The sequence below is a fragment of the Ovis aries genome, chromosome 15, assembly GCF_016772045.2.
Source record: "Ovis aries strain OAR_USU_Benz2616 breed Rambouillet chromosome 15, ARS-UI_Ramb_v3.0, whole genome shotgun sequence".
Taxonomy (NCBI): Eukaryota; Metazoa; Chordata; class Mammalia; order Artiodactyla; family Bovidae; genus Ovis; species Ovis aries.
In genome coordinates, this window is record NC_056068.1 from 21,380,493 (window position 1) to 21,406,682 (window position 26,190).

Sequence of the window (26,190 nt, forward strand, 5' to 3'; positions counted from 1 at the left end):
ATTTCATCTGATGAACACTAATTTACAAATGATGAAGCTGAGGTCTATAGGGGAAGGTAAGGGACTCGGCTAATGGAAATGATGGGAGGCAAACAGATCTTCCACCTCCGGGTCTTAAATTCTGTCATGATTGGGGAGACTTAGCTCTGGGCTCTGGCCAGCTGCTAACCGGCTGTGGGACGATGAATTAGTCACTTGACTTCTCTAAGCCTCAATTTCCTTATTTGCATGTGAATCTATGAGTCTCTCTGAAACCCTCTCTTAATCTGTTTGCCTAGAGCCCTCTTTCAGAGTTTTAGAAAAGAACTTGCCCTGTCACTGTCCCTTACCCCTAAGTGTTCCTTGTTTAGGACACATATGATTAGAGATTCAGGATTTGCCTAGTGGGAGCCAACCCAGGAGCCCTCTGACTTGGAAATGAATTTTTAACAGAAATGGATTTTCCTAAATTTCCACAACCCCATCAGGTTTGGGAATTCCCCTAAATAAACCAATTTGCCTTAGTAATTCACTGACCTAGACATCGTGTAAGAAAAGATGGGGTGTCACAAGCAGAAAAGAACAAAAAATAAGCTCTACAACCAACTAACTGTGTGCCCTCGGTTAAAGGCCTGTTCACGTCACACAAACTCATCTCATTCAACTATGAAATGCTGTGGTTGGTAGAGATGCAAGTAAACACCTCACTTAAATCTGAACTTATGAAGCAGCTGCCTCCTCAGTATGTCTACTTGATTTTCTAGACACCATTTCCAACCTAACGTGGCCCACAGACTACACTTTAAGTCGCAAGGAGATAGAGAACACAGTATGCATTAATTCATTTTCGCTCTCCCCTCACTAAAGCTCTATGAGGGCCAGAACTTTTTTTACTTCTACATTCCCTACTGACTTACATCAGTGACTGGCACAGAGAAGACACAAAATAAATTTCACGGAGGGAATGAATAAGGGAAGCATGAGAGCATGGAGAGAACCCCAGAAAACCACCTAATAAAGTCCTAGGAGTTCAAGTGGAAGCCAACAGGCTGATTTCCAGAAGCAGACAGAAATACCATGAGACCAAGAAGGCAACAGGATCTTATCAGTTCAGCTGATCCAGTCATTAGGTTTACAGATTGAGTTGGGCCAGCTTTAAGAGGTGAGGCCCAAGAGCCAGGAGCTGAAATGGACTATAACGCTAGGGCACAGGCAAAAGAGAAGCAAGCAAGTTCAAGAAAATTGCTTTAGGCACAACTGCAGTGCTCAAAGCCCACTCTGGGGGGTGGAGGCTATACGGTACCTCCATGGACTGTGCTGGTTTAAAGACACACAGTTTGGAAGGACAAATTCTACTCCATTTAACTCATGTTGGAAATACCTGATTTTTTTCGTTAATTTTCTATTGAAGGAAAATTGCTTTACAGAATTTTGTAATTGCTTTACAGAATTAGTTTTCTGTCAAACCTCCACATGAATCAGCCATGGGTATGAAATTAAGACACTTGCTCCTTGGAAGAAAAGTTATGACCAACCTAGACAGCATATTAAAAAGCAGAAACATTACTTTGCCAACAAAGGTCCATCTAGTCAAGGCTATGGTTTTTCCAGTGGTCATGTATGGATGTGAGAGTTGGACTGTAAAGAAAGGTGAGCACCGAAGAATTGACGCTTTTGAACTGTGGTGTTGGAAAAGACTCTTGAGAGTCCCATGGACTGCAAAGAGATCCAACCAGTCCATCCTAAATGAGATCAGTTCTGAATATTCATTGGAAGGACTGATGCTGAAGCTGAAACTCCAATACTTTGGCCACCTGATGTGAAGAATTGACTCCTTGGAAAAGACCTTGATACTGGGTAAGATTGAAGTCAGGAAGAGAAGGGGACGACAGATGAGATGGTTGGATGGTATCACCAACTCAATAGACATGAGTTCAAGTAAACTCCAGGAGTTGGTGATGGACAGGGAGGCCTGGCATGCTGCAATTCATGGGGTCGCAAAGAGTCAGACACGACTGAGCAACTAAACTGAACTGAACTGATACATATATCCCCACCCTTTTGAACCTCCCTCCCATCTCCCTCCCTATCCCACCCCGCTATGTTGAGACAGAGCCCCTGTTTGAGTTTCGTGAGACAAACAGCAAATTCCCATTGGCTATCTCTCTTACATATGGTAATGTAAGTTTCCATGTTACTCTTTCCATACATCTCACCCTCTCCTCCCCTCTCCCCATGTCCATAAGTCTGTTTTCTCTATTTCTCCATTGGAACTACCTGATTTTAGAATATAAGAAATAAGTACTATAAACTACTTAATTGGTTCTAAATTTATTTCTTTCTAGCTTATATGTTATACCATAACTCAAGTATTCCAAGATAATAAGATAATTTCAAGGTCTATTGTATAGCACTTTAATGTCAACATAGTTGATGATGGTGATGACAGTTGTACCCATCTTGCTTGTCAAAGGATGTGAAGCACTTTATAAAATAACAAAAACAATAAATGACACTCATCTGGTGCTTACCATGTGCCAAGCACTCTTCTAAGAACTCTACAGATGTTAACTCATTTAATCATCCCCAAAATTTTTTGAGGTAGGTACTGTTTGTTATTATCCCCACTTCATAGGGGAGAAAACTGAATCCCAGGGAAGTTAAGTGACTTATCCAAGATCACTCTGCTAGCCAACAGCAATGTTTACAGCAAAACTAAGAAATAAATTATTTAAGAACCAAGTCATAAAAGAAGAAAAGACATGGTGTGGGAAGAAACTAACTTTATCATAAAACTTGGGGGAAGAAATGATAAAGCACACCATAAAGTTAACTGTAAGCTTCCTGGCAGCCCAGGGAAAAAGGAAAATAGGATGAGTTTTAGCCAAAGGTGACTTCTGGCAAATCGTAAGAAAATTTTGTGAGAGAAAGCCACAAACGTTAAAAGGGGGTATCTGTGGGAGCAATGCCACTCTAGGGGGGCAAAGTCCAGCAGAGAGAAGTGTAGAGTTGGAGACTGAAGGGGTCAAAGACCCAAGAAAGTGAGCAGTGGGAATGGGACAAAACAGAGCCCAGAATGATGAGGCAGGAAGTTCCAAATGCAGAGCAGTCAGGAGTCAGTGTAAGCAGTGAAGACCCAGGGAAATCCTGGAAATGCAAGATTCTAACCAGAAGTCTTTTAGTACCTTGCTACTACTCAGTGTGGTCCTGGGACCAGCAGCATCTGCATCAGTGGGAAACTTACCAGAAATGTAGAATTTCCAGCTCCACTGAGCTCTACTGAATCAGAATCTGCATTTTTAACAAGATCCCCCCTTGTGGGGGGGATGAAGGCACTTGCAGGTTTGAGAAGCACCACTTTAGCATAGCCTGGTGAATTTCCCCACAGCAAGAGGCTTGGAACACACGCCAGGTGTTTCACATTCACAACCCCTTTCAATCCCCGAAACAATAATACAATAAAGATATCATTTTTGTACCCACTTTACAGATGAGGAAATTAAGGCCCACAGTGGTAGCCACATGCCTAATGAATTCAGAGCTGGGATTTGTTACCAAACCAATTTAATTCAGATTCTGTCTGCATTCCTATGAGTAATTTGATGGAAATTCATCCTAGGGTCTGAGAAAAGAGCGGCCTGGCCAAGACACAAACAGAGAAGCTGCTGCTGGCAGGTCTTAGTGTGTGTTGCAGTGGACAGTGGAGGAAGGGAAGGTGTCACAGGAGTGGAAAGAGTGAGGGCAGAGGCGAGCGGATGTTACTGATGCCTGAGAGGGTGGCAGACATGGTCCTGAATCCCTTTCAGAAAATGATTCCCTTCGACAGGGTAACGGGACCTGTGGAGGTAGCTGTAGCGTGACCTGCTGCCCTACTCAGGGCACCCCCCCCCCCAGCTCAGCTAGCGGGAGCCTGTGTTCCGTTCTTCAGCAAAATGTCAGTGTGGGAGCAAACCGAGAGTGAACGTGTCTTTAATTTGCCAATTAGTCATGTGCCACCTTGTAACCGCTCCTGCGTGTTATTTCTGTGAGTGTGCTCTGTGTTATTTGTTTTCCTCTCTCTGCGGTTGGTCTCCTCACTGGTCTTTTTCCTAAGTTCCCCGTGGGCCAGGACCATCTTGGATTTCACTGGGTTCCCCAGAGCCCTGGCAGAGACCGTGCGTATTTAACAAGTGTGGGGCGATGGACTGCCCTGTCACCCCAGAGAACAGAAGCAGCCCAGCCTCTCTCAGGTCCCTCCAGGGAGAGCAGGCAGGTAGAGGTGATGGGTGCTGAGTGCTGAGTCCATGCCCATGGACCGGCTGCATGGTCTCTTCTCGCCCAGCTGAGCCTCCCATCCGGGGCTCAGGGAATCCCTAGCAGGCCTCACCCTCCACTTTCATCTTCATGGGAAACAGCAACCTCACCACACGTGGGTGTGTGGTGTGAAGACACGGGGTGGCGTTCTCGGCCGGCAGCTGTTTTGCTGTGTTGTTTTCCTGCCCCTTCCTGAGGAGATAAGATCTGGACGGGCTTGTGGTTCTCCCCCCACCGACCCTCAAAGGCAGCGGGCAAGCCAGGTTCCCATTTCTCAGGCGCGTCCTCAGAATCATGCCCCATTTCAATATCTGTGATGAGATCCAGCTCGCTTGAAAGCAGCAGCAGAGAAAAACGCAGCTTCCCAGAACACAGGGCAAGAAGATCAAGGTCTCTGAGCTTCCCTTTCTTCTCAGAAGGTCTCCAGGCAAAACCGATTTGCATAGGCTGCCAAGTCCTACCTCGCAGAGAGAGCCTGGAGTCCAGGGCTGGGGAGATGCTGCCACCTTCCTGGCTCTAAGGGCTGAGCGGGAGACGAGTACTTAGGAGGGAACCAGTGGTGGGGTCTTTGGGGGGCCTGGGATGAGGAGAGCTGTCAGCTCTGGCAAGACAGAAGAGAGAGACAGCTAAAAGAACTCATACCAATGCACACAAAGCTTTGCCTCTGAGCTGGTATGCCAGCTGCAAGGTGTCCTAAGAGAGGGACCCAGCGGGAAGCCGAGGGCTGTGCTCGCCCAGGGCACAGAGCAGAGCGGGCCTGTCTTGGGACAACTCGTGCCTGGTTTGCTAATTCCCAGCGAGCTCCGCCAGCTCCAGAGGAGGGAAATCTCACTGTGATCACTCCTCCTTCCTCCAAGGCTTCTCCTTCTCCACTCCACTCTCCCTGGTCATACAAGGGAGCAGCTGGTAACACCTGTCACCTTGAGGCTGTTTCCTGAGAAATCAGAGAGAGAGACTAAGAGGCCACACTGGGTAGAAGGCTTGAGAGCATAACAGGACTAGAGAGTCCCCCTTAATTTACTAATTAAAAGAATCACAGCCTGCTGACCTGACATCCTGAGGTCAGGCTGGGGAAGGAGAGACTGGGATTTCTCATGTGTCTCCTGGAAGGAAGAGGAGGGGATGAACTGGGGTTATGACTTGTTGCCCTGTGGGACCCAGGCATGTCCTCCCCAGACGGGCAGTCCAGTAGCCTGCCAAGACACATTCACATTAAACAAGAAAGAGAATCTGGCTTCCAGAAAGGAAGTCCAGCTGGTCACAGAGCTGGAAGGAGTGGATGTCTGGGGGTTGGAGTTGGGGGTAGGGGATGGAGTTAGGGGCACCAGGTAGAGAAACCAGAGGCCCAGAGGTTGGAAGTATGATAGAATCTGGCAGCTCCCTTTGTTAAGTTTCAGGATATTTTTCATTCCCGGCAACAGGAGACATCTAGCTGTTAAGGGAGAAGGGCTCAGAAGGTGCGGGGAAGGGAAGGCTGGAGAGGAGCTTATGGGGTGGCCTGGTTGGGGGTTGGAATTGTAGACACTGAATCTATAGGACCTTCCTCAGCTCCTTTCTTGGCCTCTGGGTATAAACAACTGACTCACCCTCTCTCTCTAACCTCTTCTTCAGTTCAGTTCAGTTCAGTCGCTCAGTCGTGTCCGACTCTTTGCAACCTCATGAATCACAGCACGCCAGGCCTCCCTGTCCATCACCAACTCCTGGAGTTCACTCAGACTCACGTCCACTGAGTCAGTGATGCCATCCAGCCATCTCATCCTCTGTCGTCCCTTTCTCCTGCCCCCAATCCCTCCCATCATCAGAGTCTTTTCCAATGAGTCAACTCTTCGCATGAGGTGCCCAAGTACTGGAGTTTCGGCTTTAGCAACATTCCTTCCAAAGAAATCCCAGGGCTGATATGATTACTCTGATTCCTAGGTAAGGTATGTTCCTCACTCGGGAAGGAACATGCATACCCTAGACCTAGGGGGACTCTGGCTTCCTGAGGTCAGGTCAGAAGAATAGATGCGAGAAGTTGTCGGTCAGGCCAGTGGAGTGTAATGATTTGGAGTCCTTCGGGTAGATCCAGAGCATACCTTGATTCTAGTTTAATACTCACGCCTCCTCCCAGCCTGGAACCCTTTGAAGGGACAGGAGGTCTCTGCCCACTAGGAGGTCACACTGACCCACAGACTTTCGGGTTAGGGCTCCTGGATTTGCATTCTGGCTCCTCTGCATACTCTGTGATCTTGAGAAAGTCATTTGACTTCCCTGAACCTCATTTTCTCAAATGTAGAAAGAGGATCCTAATGGTCTCAACAGGACTAAATGAGCTGCTGTGACACCCCACACAGCACCTGAGCAGATCACTCAGTAACTAATCATCACTCTTATTAATTTTAGTACTATTATCATGGGTTTCCCCCAGATCGGTAGCCTCACTGGGCCTCCAGTGAATTCTCATAAAATAGATTTTTGAGGCAGCTGGTCCCCCAGCACTTCCCAAGTCCCAGCGAGCGCTTGAGGATGTTGAACTAACACGGTGCCTTGAAGGGTTCCAGCCCCAGGGCAGCCTCAGGGTGGGTTTATATTTCAGACAGAGTTTGCGACTCCAGTGCCCCTGTCTTAGGCCCCCTGGGGTCTCAACCAGCATTTTGAGAGACGGAGAGATTAACTAAAGGACTTGCCCTTATCCAGGTTTTAGCAACTTTGGTTGAAGGACTAAAGACGATGCTAACCAGCAGTTGTGACTAGGTTTCTGCCAGTCACTGCTCCGCATGGCTGCCTCTGCTTGTCTTCCTCTTCCTCTTCCTGTCCTCTCTTTGCTGATCTGGACTCGGCCGGGTATTCTTGTCACAAGGTCATCGCCCAGGTGAGCTCAGCTCAGCGTGAAACAAAACAGCTCATCTGAAGGCACCACACCCCCCTACAGGGAGAGAGAGTGAACCCTCCTCGACTCCCGCCCTCTCACCAGTGGGCTCTCTGTGCTCCCTCTTGCAACAGCCAGGCAGGTGGGCGTTTAGTGAAGCTCCTGCAGACCTCAGGCAGGGAGCAGAAGCTGCCCTCAGGGTGCTGGGCAGTGTCCACACCCAGCCTCTCAGCACAGCGACTGGGGGTCAGCCACTCGGCTTTAAAAGATGTCTGGGCACAACGTGGGTTTCAAAGGCTTGGATGTTTGTTATTTTCCAAGCTTCAGTTTTAGATCCATTTGGGTGTTCTCCAGAGGAGAGCCACGCTGATTTGGCATTCAAGCATCCCGTCTCCCACGCCCTCCTTCCCGCTCCCAAGCACCCTGAACCCCCGCTGCACCAGCTGCCAGTTTGTGCATCTGAGGCGTTGTTGTGTTCTCGGGCCATGGGGCATATTGTATAAACACACGGGCAGTTTACACTGCCTGGGAACTTAGGGGCTTTCCTCTCTGCGGGAAACAGCTGCAAGGAGGCTTGACCAGCCCTTGCTTTGTGGAGAGGGAGACGTCGCCTCTGATCATGCACGTGGGGCAGGTGCGCTGGCTGGGCTCTTGTTGTTACGCCCGAGGATTCTCCCAGAGACGACGAGATGGGAAGGACGCTCATGATGCTCTCCACCCTCCTCCCAGTTTAATTGCTCATAAGTGACTTTGCATATGGCAAACCCCCGCCTCTGTTCACCCCTCATGCTGTGTGCCAGTAGCACCCTCCACCATCTTACTGCTGTGGGCCTCCAAGACTGCAAAATCATAGACTCATAAAGCTGGGAGGCACTTCGAGAGGGTCATTCACCCAACAACCTAGATGAGCACTTGCTGTTGTTGTTGAGTCACTAAGTCGTGTCCGACTTTTTGCAACCCCATGGACTGTAGCCCTCCAGGTTCCTCTGTCCATGCAGATTTCCCAAGCCAGAAATCTGGAGTGGGTTGCTATTTCCTTCTCCCAGGGATCTTCCCAACCCAGGGATCGATCCCACGTCTCCTGCATCTCCTGCATTGGCAGGTGGATTCTTTCCTGCTGAGCCACCGGGGAAGCCCAGATGAGCACTCACTATAATACAAAGCACTGTGTCAGATTCCACAGGCGAAGGCAGGTGAACAAGACCAGGTTCCTATCTTCACAGAAGTAACAAACTTCCAGCTCTGCCATCACCTCCAAGAAGCCCTCCAGGACCTCCCCAGGCAGGCTCAGACTGCCTTCCTCTGTGGTCCCATATCCCTCTGCTGACCACTAGCATTGCACTTACTATGTTGCAGTGAAATGATCACCATGACCTTCTCCCCGACAGAATGCGAGCTTCCAGAGGGTAGGACCAGACATGCTGGTGATGCTGAGATTCTGTGGCTCATATCATTAGGTTGTCGTAAGGAAACAAGAGAAGAAATGTTCTTTTTGTTAGCCACCAATAATAGTGGCTATTTGGCCAACAACCAAAACACGACGAGATTGGCGGCTGCCTGAAGAAGAAAGAACTAGAAAAGCCAGAGAGCTACCACCAATCTGGGCAACCAGTGAAGAAGCCGGTCAAAACCAGATCATCTCACCTGCTGCACTTTTGGCTTGGCCCTTCCGCAAACTTTGTCTGCTATGTCTAGAGGGGGGCTGTATTTGCTTGCTAGGGTTGCCATAACAAACTACCGCAGCCTGGGTGGTTTAAACAACAAAAATGTGTTTTCTCACAATTCTGGAGGCTAGAAGTTAAAGATCAAGCTGTCAGTAGAGTTAGTTTCTTTGAGAGCCTCTCTCCTCGGCTAGCAGATGACTGCCTTCTCCTCTTCGTCTTCACATGGCCTTTCCTCTAAGCTCTTCTTTTTTTCCTTTGGTTGTGCCCTTCAGCGTTCGGGATCTTAGTTCCCTGATCAAGGACCAAACCCGGGCCCCCTACAGTGGAAGCATAGAGTTCTAACCACTGGACTGCCATGGAATTCCCTCTTATCTCCTCTTTTTATAAACACACTAGTCATACTGGCTTAGGGTCCATCTGTATGATCTCATTTTGCCTTGTGTATGCATGTGCTCAAGCATGTCTGGCTCTTTGCGACCCCATGGACTGTAGCCCACCAGGCTCCTCTGTCCACGAAATTCTCCAGGCAAGAATACAGGAGTGGGTAGCCATTCCCTTCTCCAGAGGATCTTTCTAACCCAGGGATTGAACCCAAGTCTCCTGCATTGCAGGTGGATGCTTCACCATCCAAGCCACCAGGGAAGCCCCATGTTTACCTTCATTACCTTTTTAAAAGATTCTCTCACCAAATACAATTATTTTCTGAGATTCTGGGGTTAAAACTTCAACTTATGAATTAGGGTGAGAGGGGACTCAATTCAGCCCATGACAGAGGTCAACCCTGGTGTTCACAGAAGCACCAGAGAATTCCTGATAAAAGCCACAGGTTATCAATTCAGGAGCCAAGAAGTAGGCCTGTGATCACCTCCTCTCTTGGCTGACTTAGAAGCCTGGAGATTCATCCAGTACAGGTGACCAAACAGAACCCGATTTTGCCACCCCCAACTCCTACATGTCCCTTCCCTCGCCCCAGTATAGATATTACATGAGGTTTTCAGGTTTGAGCCAAGGGCAAGAGAAGGTGTCCGTGTGGAAAAAATAAAGAAACATGTCTGGCTCAGGATGAGGATGGAAAATGACATTGATGGAGGCAGTTTCTAAGGAGGCCCACTGGCTCACTTCCCAAACTCCCAAGCAGAACAAAGAAAAAGGTCCAAATGCCCTGGCTAGATGGAGGAGAGCCAAGCCACCAGCAAGCACCAGCGGTGGACTGCTGACTGCCAGCCAGAGCCACGGGCTGCTAGACAGGAACCAAGATAGAACAAACGGGGCAGCCTGGCAGCAGAACGGCCCTGTCCCCAGCACCACCCTGCCTGTCGGCTTGTGCAAGGTCACGAGTCCCGAGCAGCCTCCGCTCCCAGGGTTGCTCTTCACTGTTGGGAGCCAGTTGGCTAAATGTCATATTGGAAAAGAGTACAGGATGTGATCTTCCAGATGAACCAACTCATTGTAACCAGACTTGGCTTGGCTGGACTGCGTAACGCCAAGATGGCCGCGGGGGCATGTTGCTGACTCAGCGCAGGGGAGCTGAAGGACAGGCAGGTGAGGGAGTCCCTTGGGTGGAGCACACCCCCTGCAGACAACTGGGGTGACCTAGGGATGCTCAGAGCTCAGCCAGCAATCCACAGTCTAGTTCTCTGGGGGATGAGACACTCCAGGGCAGGCTTCTCAGCTACCCCTGATCAAGGTCTCAAGGTACAGCGTCCTGGGGGACTTGCAAAAACCAAATTCTGATTGCTCCAGGAGATATTAAAGCTTCTTCTGATGTCATCCCAGGCAGTTCAAATGACCTGCACCTCGGTCTCCTATGAGGCAGTGTAGACCAATCTAAGAAGCCTAGCTCTAGAGCTAGAACTCAGGGGATAAGAGCCAACATCCTTCCCTGGACCAGATAGCATAATGGGCTTTGCCGAGAGAAAGCCATCTTCTTCACACAATGGTTATAAGGCTAAGAACAGGGAGGAGAAAAGGCAAGGGACATGGCAGGGATTGGACTCTATCTTAGCAAAGAGATATTAAATAAAACAGGAGGAGATGAGACTAGTGATCACATAGCCAAGCGTCAAACATCACAGGAGCATCAAGTAGAGCTACTTAGTTTAGCTGTGGTTCTCCCCTTCAACAGGTAGTAAGGTGGAAAATCATCCACACAGTCTAAGACCAGAAGTCAGTGTGCTATAAGAAGAGAGGGATTCTATAGGCAACCTGGCCATCCCCTCTTCATTCATTCATTCAACAGATATTTGTTGACTGTCTAATTTATGCTGGGTGGTGAACAAAAGTAACTTATAGGCCTCATGCTCATGAAACTTAAACTGTAACAGGGGGAAGAGAAAATAATCACACAACTCTAAGTATTTATGATTGTGGAAAATGCTGCGGCTGCTGCTAAGTCACTTCAATCATGTCCGACTCTGTGTGATCCCATAGATGGCAGCCCACCAGGCTCCCCCGTCCCTGGGATTCTCCAGGCAAGAACACCGGAGTGGGTTGCCATTTCCTTCTCCAATGCATGAAAGTGAAAAGTGAAAGGAAAGTCGCTCAGTCGTGTCTGACTCTTAGCGACCCCATGGACTGCAGCCCACCAGGCTCCTCCGTCCATGGGAGTTTCCAGGCAAGAGCACTGGAGTGGGGTGCCATTGCCTTCTCCATTCTTCTCATAGACAATATCAATAATTGCAGAGGTGGAGAGGGGCTGGGACACCTAAGAAAGAGTATGAAATGGGCTACCCAGATAGTTTTCCAGGGAAGGATAAATAGGATCTTATCTGGGAGGTCCAAGAAGGCTTTCTTTCTAAGTGACACCTAGGCTTCCAAGCCTGTGGGGCTGGGGAAAGGGGAAAGCATGCCACGAAATAAGAGTAACATGTGCAAAAGCCTTGGGTTGGAAATAGCACGACAAAATCAAGAAACTAAGAGATCCTCAAAGAAATAGCTGCACTTCCATATTCATTGCAATAGCCAAGATATGGAAACCACTTGAGTGCCTATCAGCAGATGAATGGATAAGAAAATGTAGTGTATATATATATATATATATATATATATGTATAGATAGACAGATATGTGTATTGATAGACATAGACATATACACAATGGAATATTATTCAGCATGAGAAAGAAGGAAATCCTACCATTTGTGGCAACATGGATGGACCTTGACGGCATTATGCTCAGTGAAATGTCAGGTAACGGAAGACACTGTGTGATCACACTTTTGCATGAAATCTAAAAAAAGTCAAAGTCATAGAAACATAGTTAAATGGTGGGTATTGGGGGCAAAGGAGTGACAGAAATGGGGAGATGTTGATGCTGGTCAAAAGATATAAACTTCAGTTATAAGATGAAAAAGTTCTGGGAATCTAACGTACAGCAGGATGGCTATATTTAGCAGAACCGCATTATACATATATATATAGTAGTTTGAAGGTTGCTAAGAGAGTTAATATTATATGTTCTCGTCACATGACAGTAACTTCGTGATGTGATGGAGGTGTTAGCTAATGCTGTGGTGGTCATCATTTTGCAATATATGACATCAAGTATATCTAATCAACCCACTGTACACTGTGTTGTTATTGTTGTTTAGTCACTAAGTCATGTCCAACTCTTTGTGACCCCATGGACTGTAGCCCACCAGGCTCCTCTGTCCATGGGATTCTCCAGGCAAGAATACTGGAGTGTGCTGCTGTTTCCTTCTCCAGGGGATCTTCCCAACCCAGGGATTGAACCTGCGTCTCCTGCTTGGCAGGTGAGTTCTTTAACACTGAGTCACTAGGTAAACCCATTGTACACTTTACATTTAGACAATGTTTTACATCAATTATATCTCAATAAAGTTGGGGAAGAAATGGAAAAAAAAAAAACTTAACTAAGAGATCCTGACTGTTTGGAGTCCTGAGAATGATGTAAGATAGGTCTGAAGAGCACGTTTCTCCAGAAATTATGCCATGTGGGGGCCTTGTAGACTTTCTAAAGACTTTTATCTTTATCTAGAAGCAGTAGGGAGCCATAGAAGAGCTCAGGGCAGAAAGAGATGACGTAGCCAGCTATGCTGACCTGAGCCCTCAGCCCTGCCCGCTTACCTAACATAGATGCAGATAGGGAGGTTTGATCTTGAGTATGGGTTCATCATGATGCGAAAACTCTAACCCGAACAATTCAAGAGAGTTACTCTGCTTCTAGTGAACAGAGCTAAGCCAACGGATTTCTAAACTTAAAGTCTGCACTTGCATGTGCTGAAGGGCAGACTGTCCTTGCGGGCTCCCACCTGGACCACACATTAAATGGTACCCGCACCACAGAGGGCCTAGACCACTCAGTGTGCAAGAAAGAGAAAGGGAGGCTGGCTTGGTCAGCAACGCTACATCGAGACCCACAATTGGTGGCGCATCACAGCGATTCCTCAAGGTACCATTGAGACCAAACTCGAGGGACTCACAGAGCACGGAAACTGAAGAGTCAGTACTTCTCCAACTCTGAAGCTCTGTGGTTCCCTGCAAAGTCCATCACAAACAGGAAGCTGGTTTCTCCTCCGTTCACTCAAACAGAATCTCTAAAACCTCTGTCCATTAGGATTCTCCAAAGATGCCCCAGGTAGGGCAGTCTTTTCTCTGACCCCAAGGAAGGATGCAGGGAATGTTCTTCTGGTCCCAGGGACCATCACTAAGGTGTCTAGCAAACCCCTCCCCCACCTCTGAGCCAACAGCCCTCCCTGGCACCCCAACATCAATCTCAGTCTCAGTGTTAAGGCATAAATAATTTGACTTAGAAGTCACCAGTAGGGGTTGGGAGGATCTGAACAAGGCCACAGGGCCACACTTCTACTAGACTTCTCCCCTACCTGCCTGGAAGAAACGGCTCCAGGCTCAGCCTCTCACACCTTCCAGGCTCGTCCTGCTCCAAAGCCCACGGCACACAGCCGCATCTCACATGTATGCAGGACTGACAACAAATATGTTGTCCTGCCCTCAGCTTCCAGGACTTCACCTAGCATGAAAATGGAGACAAGGTGGCCCTGAGGTCTCCTGAGAGCAGGAAAATACAAGCCCCATCTGTGCTTGAGACCTGCAGGAGATGGACGCCTGTGCCGCCACCCTCCACCACATGAGTCCTGAGCACACGTGCACACACACGGCTGGCCCCCTAAGCTCTCACACAGCCACCGCAAGCCCTGGAAGGGAAGGATTCTCCTTTGACCCTTCCTCACCTCTTCACCATCTGAGTGCAGTGAAGACAGTCAGCCTGAGTCAAGGAGGACTACCACCACTTGGAAAGCCTCTTGTTTAGAGCCTTTCTGCCACTGGGTGCAGCAGACCAGCTGGGGCCAGGGCGGGCACCCCCGAGGGCCACTCATGGAGCATGGGCTTGAGGCTCCCACATAGGGAACACTTGGGAGCTCTGGGCTCCACATGTTGGGCCCCCACCGCAGCTGGTCCACACAGGCAGCCCTGCTCAAGTGAGGAAGAGAGGGCAATCCTAGTAGGTAGGGGCTGTGACAGCTTCTGATGAAGCTACACCCCTCTCTCCTTTCCCTCTAAGTCTCCCCCAGTCAGGACATTCATGCTTTTTCTTTGTGTGCTGAGCATCCTCCCAACCAAGGGCACCAGGCACCATGGAGTTCCACTTCCTTTCCAGCTATGGCTTCTCAGCCCTGACTCTAGACATGGCGGCTCTTCAGCACAGGCCTGCGGAAGAGAATCTCCACTGGCCAGTCCTGAAGCCCCTTCTCAGGTCCCCAGACAGATGCTCACCCTGGACAGACGCTGACCCCAGACAGACCCTGACCCCGGACAGACACTCACCCCGGACAGATGCTCACCCCAGACCCTCACCCCAGCTGCAGCAAAAGTAGGCACCACGGTGACAGAGCTCCCCCTGCTGACAGCTCACGGTGGTGGCTGGGCCAGGAAGGCTTGTGGGCTGAGTCATCTTCCCCTAAGTCATCCTGTGATATTAGGTTCTGCCCCTCAGTCCACTGCTCACAAATGACCACAGCTCTATCTTGGAGATCTTGAGAAGCAAAGACCTTTATATCCATGCCAGGGCTCCCCAGACAGCACAGAACTTCCAGAAGAACTTGAAATGACACCCAGGACAGGCCCTTAACCTAGCACTGGGCCAGACTGATAGAACGTGTTCAGGGTCCTCACTGGACCAAGCCCAAAGAATCATGTGTGCCAGGTGATTCAATCAAGTGCCCATACAGACTGCCACCCAGAGGGCTAGCCTACCTTCCCCAAGGGAATCCTTAGACACTTTGCCCATCTCTCATGCCACAGGCAGCTAAACACAAGCCCACAACATCTAAGGGACCTGTTAATGTCCATGAAATGAGTAATAATACACTTGGTGCTTGCAAAGAGCTGACTCATTAGAAAAGACCCTGATGCCGGGAAAGATTGCAGGCAGGAAGAGCAGGGGACAACAGAGGATGAGTTGGTTGGATGGCATCACTGACTCAATGGACATGGGTTTGAGCAAACTCCAGGAGATGGTGAAGGACAGGGAAGCCTGGCATGCTGCAGTTCATGGGGTCACAGAGAGTCAGACACAACTGAACAACAATAACAATGGCTGATCCATGTTGCTGTATGGAAGAAACCAACACAATATAGTAATTATGCTTCAATTAAAAATAAATGAAATTTAAAAAAAAAAAAACTTAATGGAGAAGCTAGATATACAAAGGGAATTAGCAAAGTCTCAAGGATTTGATTGACTTCCCCTGACCTGTCCATGACCTTGAAATGCGTCTTTGGAAGGATCCAGGAGAGCAGTCAGCTGGGAGAAAGCTGGAGGCCCTCGTGGATAAAACTTCAGGGCGTCTCCCATCCGCAGCCCAAGTTTATACAATCCAGCACCCTCAGAACTTGGCATGGGATTCACTTTGATGTCAGTTTTGCTGTAAGACAACACATGCTAATTTGTTCACATTTATTGGAGTGGATTAGTCAAGCCAGCAGCAGCCGCGTAGGTGAATGCTAATTGGCCTCAAAGTCATTCATCACCGTTAAAGCAGTAAGACCGTGTGGTTACTAATCAACCAGGCTTGCAGATAAGAGTAAAAGATTTACCAGTCACCTATGTATTCATTTATTGATTCAATAAGATTTACCTAGTACTTTTCAAAGAAAGACACTGTCTCAGGTACTTCAAAGGATGAATTAAAAAAAAATAATCCCTACCCTCAAGTAGCTCAAACCTTAGTAGAGCAAGATGTGAGAATAAAGGTAAACCACGCCAAGTGCCATGGGCGGGGACAAACTGCCACTGCAGCTCCAAGAGGGGCGGTCTTGTCTCTCTGGGGACTCACAGAGACTTCACGAAAGAAGCAAGGTTTGTGGACCTTGAAAAGTGGGTAGGAATGGAACATACATGGTGGGACATGCATTCTGAGAACATGTGCAGCAGCAGAGGAGGGGGAAAGGCGGGGTGTTTCGGGGAGGCAGTGAGGCTCTGGTAGGCGGTAGCATGCATGATTGGGGAAGTTGTTCGCAAGCACCGCTCAGCCCTGCCGCAGGCCAGTTCCTGAGCTGTGTGCAAGTCCCATGCTGACCGCAGGGCTACACCAGAAAGCAAAACACACAGAGTCCTTAACCTCACAGAGCTGGCAGTCCCCCCAAGGAGAAGGCCAAAAAGGAAGACTGGGGAACTCCCAATTCTGCCCTTCTGTGTAGACTGGAGATTTGGGGGTTGGTCCTGGGGAGTTAGTGACAGTTTTAAATGATTGGAGACTTTTGGAAGATTAATCTGGGCCCAGATTAAAAGGTAAATTTAAGAAGAGGAGAAAAGTGGGACTTCCCTGGTAGCACAGTGGATAGGAACCCTCCTGCCGACGTAAGAGACGTGGGTTCGATCCCCAGGAAGATTCCACATGCCGCGGAGCAACTAAGCCCACAACCACAACTACTGAAGGCTGCACGCCTAGAGCCTGTGCTCCACAACAAGAGAAGCCACCGCAAAGAGAAGCCCGTGCACCACAAGGAAGAGTAGCCCCCGCTGGCTGCAACTAGAGACCGAAGACACAGCGCAGACACTGTTCAGTTAGTAAGTCATGTCTGACTCCTTGTGATCCCATGGACTGAAGCACACCAGCCTACCCGGTCCTTCACTATCTCCCAGAGTTTGCTCAAACTCATGTCCATTGAGTCAGTGGTGCCATCCAGCCACCTGTTGCCCCCTTCTCCTCTTGCTCTCAATCTTTCCCAGCCTTGGGGTCTTTTCCAATAAGTTGGCTCTTCACATCAGGTGGCCAAAATAGTACTGCACAGCCATAAATAAGTAAATAATTTTTTTAGAAAAGAGGAAAAAATTGAAAGTCCAGTTAGAAAGCTATTGTAGTAACCTAGATGAGAGATTATGACCAAGACTAGTACAATAAGAAGAAAAATAAAGGAATATGAAAAAGAATATATATACATATATATATATAGAGAGAGAGAGAGAGAGAATGAGGTATAACAATCACTTTGCTATACACCAGAAACTAACACAACATTTTAAATCAACTATACTTCAATCTAAAATGAGAAAGGGGAGGATTGCTAGCAGGAAATGAAAGTAAATGAAAAAAAAAAATTGGTAAAGGAGGGCTAGAGAGTGAGCAGTTACATCTCCTCAAGACCCCAGCACCTACTGTTTTCTCTTGATGCTTCCAAAACTCTTTAGAAAGACACTTTTCATAGAAAGCCAAGAAATAAACCCATGCACCTATAGATACCTTATTTTTTATAAAAGAAGCAAGAATATACAATGGGACAAAGACAGCCTCTCCAATAAATGGCACTGGGAAAACTGGACAGCTACATGTAAAAGAATGAAATTAGAACACTTCCTAGCATCATATACAAAGATAATCTCAAAATGGACAAAGCCCTAAATGTAACACTAGAAACTATAAAACTCTTAGAGGAAAACATAGGCAGAACACTCAATGACATAAATCAAAGCAAGAGCCTCTATGACCCACCTCCTAGAGTAACAGAAATAAAAACAAAAGTAAACAAGCAGGACCTAATTAAACTTAAAAGCTTTTGCACAGCAAAGGAAACTATAAGCAAAGTGAAAACACAACCCTCAGAATGGGAGAAAATAATAGCAAATGAAACAACTGACAAAGGATTAATTTCCAAAATATATGAGCAGCTCATACAACTCAATGACAGAAAAACAAACAACCAAATCAAAAAGTGGGAAAAAGACTTAAACAGACATTTCTCCAAAGAAGACATATAGATGGCTAACAAACATATGAAAAGATGCTTAACGTTGCACATTATTAGAGAAATGCAAAACCACAGTGAGATCTCACCTCACACCAGTCAGAATGGCCATCATCAAAAAGTCTACAAACAATAAATGCTGGAGAGACTGTGGAGAAAAGAGAACACTCGTGCACTGTTGGTAGGAATGTAAACTGATAAAGCCACTGTGGAAGACGGTATGGAGATTCCTTAAAAAACTAGGAATAAGACCGCCATATGACCCAGCAATCCCACTCCTAGGCATATACCCTGAGGAAACCAAAATTGAAAAAGACACATGTATCCCATTGTTCATTGCAGCACTATTTACAATAGTTAGAACATGGAAGCAACCTAGATGTCCATCGACAGGTGAATGGATAAAGAAGTTGTGGTACATATACACAATGGAATATTATCAGCCTTAAAAAGGAATGCATTTGAGTCAGTACTGATGAGGTAGATGAACCTAGTACCTATATACAGAGTGAAATGAGTCAGAAAGAGAAAGATAATAATATTTATCTTCTAACTGGAGAAGGCAACGGCAACCCACTCCAGTACTCTTGCCTGGAAAATCTCATGGGCAGAGGAGCCTGGGAGGCTGCAGTCCATGGGGTCGCCAAGAGTTGGACACGACTGAGTGACTTCACTTTCACTTTTCACTTTCATGCACTGGAGAAGGAAATGGCAACCCACTCCAGTGTTCTTGCCTGGAGACTCCCAGGGACGGCGAAGCCTCATGGGCTGCCGTCTATGGGGTCGCACAGAGCCTGGTGGGCTGCCGTCTATGGGGCCGCACAGAGTCGGACATGGCTGAAGCGACTTAGCAGCAGCAGCACCAACACATATATATGGAATCTAGAAGAATGGTACTGAAGAACTTATTTACAGGGCAGCAAATGAAGAAACAGACATAGAAAACAGCCTTATGGACATGGGGAGGGGGAGGAGAGGGTGAAATGTATGTGAAGTGTAACATGGAAACTTACATTACCGTATGTAGAATAGATAGCCAACAAGAATTTGCTGTGTGGCTCAGGACACTCAAACAAGGGGTGGGATGGGGAGGGAGCTGGGAGGGAGCTTCAAAAGGATATATGTATACCTATGACTGATTCATGTTGAGGTTTGACAGAAAACAACAAAATTCTGTAAACCAATGATCCTTCATATTAAAAAAAAAAAAGACACTTCTCTTTGTGGTGTCCCCCAGGAGACCACGCAATAGAGAACACAGTAGGAGTATGTGTGACAAATGAAGTGGCGATATAGAAGGGAATTTGGATGTTGGCGGAGGCAAGATTTGGGGTCTTCACTTCCAGTGTCCCTTATAGCTCAAATACCTTTCTTGGTTTCTCCTCTGACAGTGATTCTCCTTCCACACTCCAGAAACCCAACTCCTGGTCCAGAGATCCTGACTTGTCTGTTTCCCCATGACTCCCAGAGCCCAGGTTGGCCCGGATTCTAGACAATGACATCACTGGCATCAGCAAGTCAGTGCCTCTTACCTCCCCCCAGTGTCACACTACATCAGAAGCAGGCAGGCCTAGGCAGGTACCATACAGCAGCTCACAGGCTGGGGTGAGAAGCTGGATATCTCTTGAGAATTTACTCAAACTGCGTGTGCCCTGACAGAGCATGTTCTTTGAGACATCACAGGGACTCTGGGGCCCAATCAGGACCCTTCTCAGGCTTGCAGCAGCCAGATGCAAACACCTCTGACTTGCAATCCCACCACCAGAGTCTCAAAATCAGAATTAAAATCTTCCTTGGAGAGCTAGAATTCCCTGCAAGGCAGGGTCTCTCCGTAAGTGGGTAACGAAAATCACTACTGCCTCCAATTTTTTTTTTATTGGAACATCTGTTTTCTCGCATAATATCATTCAACAAATCCCCCCCAAAAAAGTGTAGCTACTAAATTGAAAAATAATTATTAAACAATCTACTCATCCCTGGCTCTGGAGATTAGGGGGAGAAATGAGACCCATTCACAAGAGGATGCTCCTCTTTCTGGAGAAAGTCAGTCACTCTGTAGATGTCTCTGGGGTGTGATATTGAGCAAGATTCTCCAGGAGTGACTGAGAAGGGTCCTCCACAGCTGGCAAGAAGAACCATCACCACTCACCCAGCATCGCCAATAGCCCAGATATGGGACTTCTGCTCACAGTTAGCAGAGGGCTGTTTCTATTTCACCCAGGCAATATATATTGCAAACTCCACATAAAAGGACCGAAGAATAAAAAGAGGGTTGTTTTTTCTAATAAATATTCTTTTGCTGCTAATCCACCCTTTGTAACTGTCAGGCTTCATGGAGCTGGCACTGAGCCCATCAGATAACAATGCAGCTGTGACCCGAGAAACGTGAGAAGAGGAGCCGATTAATCAAGATGAAAAACACCTTTGGTAACTGTGTCTGAGGGGAGGTCCAAGGGGAGTCTTCAGAAGAGTTATCCTGGCAGCTCCAGGACCCCAGATCCAATGCCACCCAGAAGTCGAGGCTACCCCACAGACATAGGGGTCAGATGCATGGGTCCTGAGAGCAGGTAGCTAGTTTCTCTAACTTTCTGCACAGGGGTTGGCTCCCTGCACCTTCCTGAGCTGGCTTAATGGAAAATGGATACAGCATGACAGAGGAGTCCCAGCACAAGGCACATGCTTGTGGTACTTCCCCCATCCCACCACAGCGTCAGGCTGAAGACACACACATCTCCAGGGAGGCAGCCCAAGGCAGTAGCACACTCCTCTCCTGCTCCCTGACAAGCCCCCAGCAAGCAGCCCCAACCAAAGGTGAGGCTGAAGGCAAAGGGATTTGACCAACGGCTGTGTTTTCCTAATCAAGAGTTAGGACAAGTGACCCGATAAGGCAGGTAAGGTGGAGTGGTCAGGCGGAACACTTCTGAGTTAGGGCTGTCCTGAAAACTCTGGGTTTTGTATGGATGAAAGAACAGAGAATGGAAACACTGGTCTTCTAGGCTAAGTGATATGAAAAGGACTATTCCATAGATTTTACGCCTCTACATCTTTCTCCACTTTTCCTTCCTCCGTCATCATCTATGATTATATCCTACGGAAAGGTCTGCCCCAGGCCAGCCCCCAGGATTTCTTCAAACCCTATCATACTGCTCCTGTTGCTTTTCCCTGCATCTCTGTCCTGTGAGCCAACCCATCCCGCACTGACCCCGGAGCTTTGGGAGCCTCCAACCAGGCATCTCCTCCTCCCTCAGGAGGAACTGGGGACTGTGGGCGCGGTCCAGAGTCACCACGCTGGGACAGTAGACAGTGGGGAGGCCTGGCATCATCAGCGCTGGTCATTATCCATTTAAACTCTGGCCCAGAGCCCCAGAACCCTGGGACACAGAGCCCAGAACCTGACCCTTTATTTTGACTTTCCTCTGCTCTTCTCAACTATGAGGGGGTTACTCCAGCCGGGCCTCAGCTGTCTGGAGCAATTCTGGAGGAGTGGGAGGACAAGCATTCATTCCATCCCCCAAAGAGTCGACTGGAAAGACACCAGCAGGAGCCGCAGGAAGAGCCTTGCAGCCAGGAAGACATGCAAGGGTCTCCGTAGCTCAGAGGAGAGCCAGTCCTGTGATAGCCCGCTAAATAGTTCATCAAAATCACAGTCACCGTGGTAGACCACTCACTTTGTTCTGAGCACTGTTGTAAACTTCTTCTATTAACTAATTTGTCCCAGCTTCACAACAACCCTCTTATTTTATGGGCGGAAGTGACTGACACATGGGCTTCCCAGGTGGCACTGCTGCTGCTGCTGCTAAGTCGCTTCAGTCGTGTCCGACTCTGTGCAACCCCATAGACGGCGGCTTCCGAGCCCCTGGGATTCTCCAGGCAGGAACTGGTAAAGAATCTGCATGTCAAAATGGGAGGAGTAAGAGAATTGGGTTTGATCCCCGGATGGAGAAGATCCCCTGGAAGAGGACATGGCAACCCACTCCATGGAGCCTGGGGGGGCTACAGTCCATGGGGTCCCAAAGAGTCGGACACAACTGAAGTGACTTAACACGCATGCATGCAAACGTCACATAATATAAGCTTCACCATTTTAACCACTCTAAAATGTACATTTACGTAACACTCAGGACATTCACAATGTTACACAACCCTATCAGATTCCAGAACATTTTTATCACCCCCAAAAAGAAACCTCGACAGACCTTTTAAATGATTACAATAACCGATATCTGAGGTCGCGCCCTCTATTGGCAAAGCTTCACATCATACTTACCGGAGCGAGAAGGCTCGGGGTCCAGTCAGAGCTGCAGAGCAGGCAGGGAAGGTGAACGCGTTGCTGACGGGCAGTAAACGGATTACTGGCACATTACTCACATTTTACACACGAGGAAAGGGAGCTGGGATGTTAAGTAACTTGCTCGAGGTCATGCAGTTACTGGCGAAGCCAGGCTGTCTGACTCCAAAAGGAGGCAGATACTTCTGTCTGAAAGATAATAAAGGCTGACAGCAAAGACGCTGCATAGCTTCTCGTGAGTAGCACAGATAAGGTTCCGCGAACTCGCTGACCAAATCTGACGTTCTTAGGAGAAAGGGACATTTACAGCGCTGTGAACCGGGAAGCTGAATGGAGGCGCTCAGGAAGAGAGAAAACCTCTGAAATTCACTAGCTGTGAAAGTCACAGTTCATCTAATTAGGCCAAGAATTGCAGGAGACGATAACCAGCCCTGGCTGAGGGAAGTGCTGGGGCAGGCGGAGAAGACGAGGGCTCCGCGTTTGACTTCAGCTCTCCCCCAGCCGGTCCAACGGCGGGTCTCGTAACTTCCCAGCTCACGTTCTCCGCTGGAGTCCTGGTACATCCCATTAGTCTCTCTCGGCTCCCTGCCATTGTTTTTTTTTTCACTTTGTTTTCCACCTAGAGAGCATGCCCCTCTCCTCGTAACTTATCTAAACCCCATTCCTGCTGGTTAGCACAAGCCTCAGTGGGGTATTTTTTCTGAATGCAGAAAGTGCGTAACAGGACCAACACTTAAGAGGCCCTTGCTAACGTGGCGTGCACGGTGCTGAACGTTTTCCAGGGCATGACCGCCTTTTATCCTCACCAAGGGAGCCCGGGTGAGGCAACTGAGATCTAGAGAGATGACTTCTGCAAAGTCACGCAAGCACCATGGGGGCAGAACCAAGATGAGAATCCTGGTCTTTGTGATTCCAGAACTAACCTCTTGACCCGCAATGCCCAGTCACTCAGTCATGTCTGACTCTTTTGTGACCCCGTGGACAGTAGCCCACCAGGCTCCTCTGTCCATGGGATTCTCCAGGTAAGAATACTGGAGTGGGTTGCCACAACCTCCTCCAGGGGATCTTCCCCAGCCAGGAATCAAAGCCAGGTCTCTTGCATCTCCTGCATTCTCAGATGGATTCTTTACCACTAGTGCCACCTGGTAAGCCACTAACCTCTTAACCACTGTATTAAAGAGCCTCTCAACTGTGTTGGGCCATCACAATATAGCTCCGTCATGGGGAGCTAATGTTTCCTTACTCCCCACTTGCAGACGTTTCCTTCCCACCAGACTACAAGTTCTCCAAGGGCAGGCACCGTGACATAAGGCAGCTCAGCATTCAGAGTCCTTTCCTTCTTTTCGGTTCCCCTGCAGTGTCTACGTAACAAAATATTTCCATATCCAGAAGCACAAATTAATGGACTTATATGAAGGGAAGACTAACTGATCTTTGTACCTTGACACAGAGAATAAAGGAAGGCTGTGGTTTCAGTCGGGCTTCCCAGGTGGCTCAGTGGTAAGGACTCCACCTGCCAATGCCAAGAGACGCAAGAGACACAGGTTCGATCCCTGGGTTGGGAAAATCCCCTGGAGGAAGGTATGGCAACCCATTCTAGTATTCTTTTCTGGAAAAGATCCATGGACAGAGGAGCCTGGTGGGCTGCATTTGCAGGGGTCACAAAGGGTCAGACACGACTGAGTATCTGATCATGCACACAGTGGTTTTAGTATTGTGTTGAGAGATGAACCAAGGAGAGGAAACTGCAGGGCAAGAGTTACGTATTGCTTTGTGGCTGGCCTAGAGCTCCAGTCAGCTATTAATGTCACCCTAATGAGAAGAACAACTCCTATCTTTAGAGCCCGTGGTATATGCCAGGTCCTGTCAGTGCTGAATTTATAATAGCTCATAAGTCCACATACCAAGCTTATGAGATAGGTACTGCTATTATCACTACTTTGTAGATGAGGAAATTAAGACTCAGAGAAGAAACTTTCCTAAAGGTTGTAGCTGCTAAATGGTAGAGTTTGAATTTAACCCAGGGCTTTCTAATTCCAAAACTAGAGGGAAGGGAAGGACCCCCAAAATCTATTTAGGGAACAGCACCTCTCACCGAAGTCCAAATATTCAAACTCTTCATATTATCAAATATTTAATATTTCTAAACAGATGGTAATTGACTCATGGAAGGTATGGCCACTGCAGTTGAGAGGCGAATAATTTAGACAAGAGGACAGATGAAGAGAAAGAAGGAAAATACAGGACAACCAGCAGGTCCAGACAGCAAGGAGATGGGCTGCCTTGTGAGGGAACTGATGGAAGTGGAGAAAAGCATAGGAAGTTTAGGTAAGGGATCTTATTGCTGCTGCTGCTGCTGCTGCTGCTAAGTCACTTCAGTCGTGTCCAACTCTGCAACCCCATAGACGGCAGCTCACCAGGCTCCCCCGTCCCTGGGATTCTTCAGGCAAGAACACTGGAGTGGGTTGCCATTTTCTTCTCCAATGCATGAAAGTGAAAAGTGAAAGTGGAGTCACTCAGTCATGTCGCAGCCTACCAGGCTCCTCCGTCCATTGGAGTTTCCAGGCAAGAGTACTGGAGCAGGGTGCCATTGCCTTCTCCGAAGGGATCTGATTAGACAACTTCTAAGTTTCCTTCCATAGCTGATAACTCTGTGATTCTGTTAACTGGCTGACAGTCAACAGGAAATGTAGGAACTTAACTCTAGCGAAGTTCGGAGGTTTGGGCACACGTTATACCATCAGCATGAAAGAAGCAGATGTTGTCACAAAGCATGGCTAGGGTTCCCAGCAGAGGACATGAGAGGAGTGGGGACAGAAGCCAGAGACCTGAGAGCCCAGGAGTCTGTGGAAGAGGAAGGAGGAGAAGGAGAAGAGGAGGAGGAGGAGGAAGGGGGGGGGGCAGAGAAAAAGAGGGTGGGGCGGGGAGGAAGGAGTGGGGAGAAGAAGGAAACTCTAACACCAGTTAGTCCAAGGCAGCAGCGAAAGCGAGAACGGCTCAGCACAAGCCAGGAAGCACTTGTGATCACTTACTCTTCATGCGTGTGACATTCTACTCATTCAGCAAACATCAGTGAGTATTACTGCGAGCCAGACACTGTTCCTGGCGCTGGAAAGCGAGGTAAGCACACAGGTAAAGCCTGGCTCTCAGGCACTAACGCTCTTGGACAAAGCTTATGTGCAAGACACTTCACTGCACAAAAGAAAGGAGATCATGGTCCCTACGCCCAAATCACTCAAAGCTGGCCTGTGGATACTAAACCAACACAAGGCAAGCTAAATTGCAATCCAATATTCAAATAGAATGTGTAGAGAATAACAGACAGGAAAGAAACTAACAAGTCAAAATTTTGTCCTGCCGAGTGGAAGAGACAGGAACACACTTGGAGGCAGGGAAGTATACCAGCTTAACTTAATCAAACCTTGCTTTATGCTGTTTAAAAAACATAGGCTTTCATATTCTTCGGAAACTTGATCTTACTACCACTACTTCTCAAGTGATATAGCTATCCCTCCTAGGAGTAGTTCTAGAAGTCTTGTCATCTCAGCTGGGCCAAGCCCGGCAGACTTCCCGGCAAAGAAGCAGGAAAGAGATGGTGCCTATCCTTCATAGTTCGATTCAATTCAGTCACTCAGTCGTGTCCGACTCTTTGCAACCCCATGAACCGCAGCACAACAGGCCTCCCTGTCCAAAACCAACTGCCAGAGTCCACCCAAACCCATGTCCATCAAGTCGGTGATGCCATCCAACCATCTCATCCTCTGTCTTCCCCTTCTCCTCCTGCCCTCTATCTTTCCCAGCATCAAGGTCTTTTCAAATGAGTAAGCTCTTCGCATCAGGTGGCCAAGTATTGGCATTTCAGCTTTAACATTAGTCCTTCAAATGAACACTCAG

At 48.0% G+C, this 26,190-nt stretch overlaps 1 long non-coding RNA gene across 1 annotated transcript in view; it reads right to left on the bottom strand.

Moving 5' to 3' along the window:
• Positions 1-22,817, bottom strand: part of LOC121816667 (uncharacterized) — a 32,389-nt gene extending 9,572 nt beyond the window's left edge. The window contains exon 1 of the long non-coding RNA XR_009596500.1: positions 22,276-22,817. This is a non-coding gene — a long non-coding RNA (uncharacterized LOC121816667). The remainder of the gene's footprint in view (positions 1-22,275) is intronic.
• Between the last annotated feature and the right edge of the window lie 3,373 nt (positions 22,818-26,190).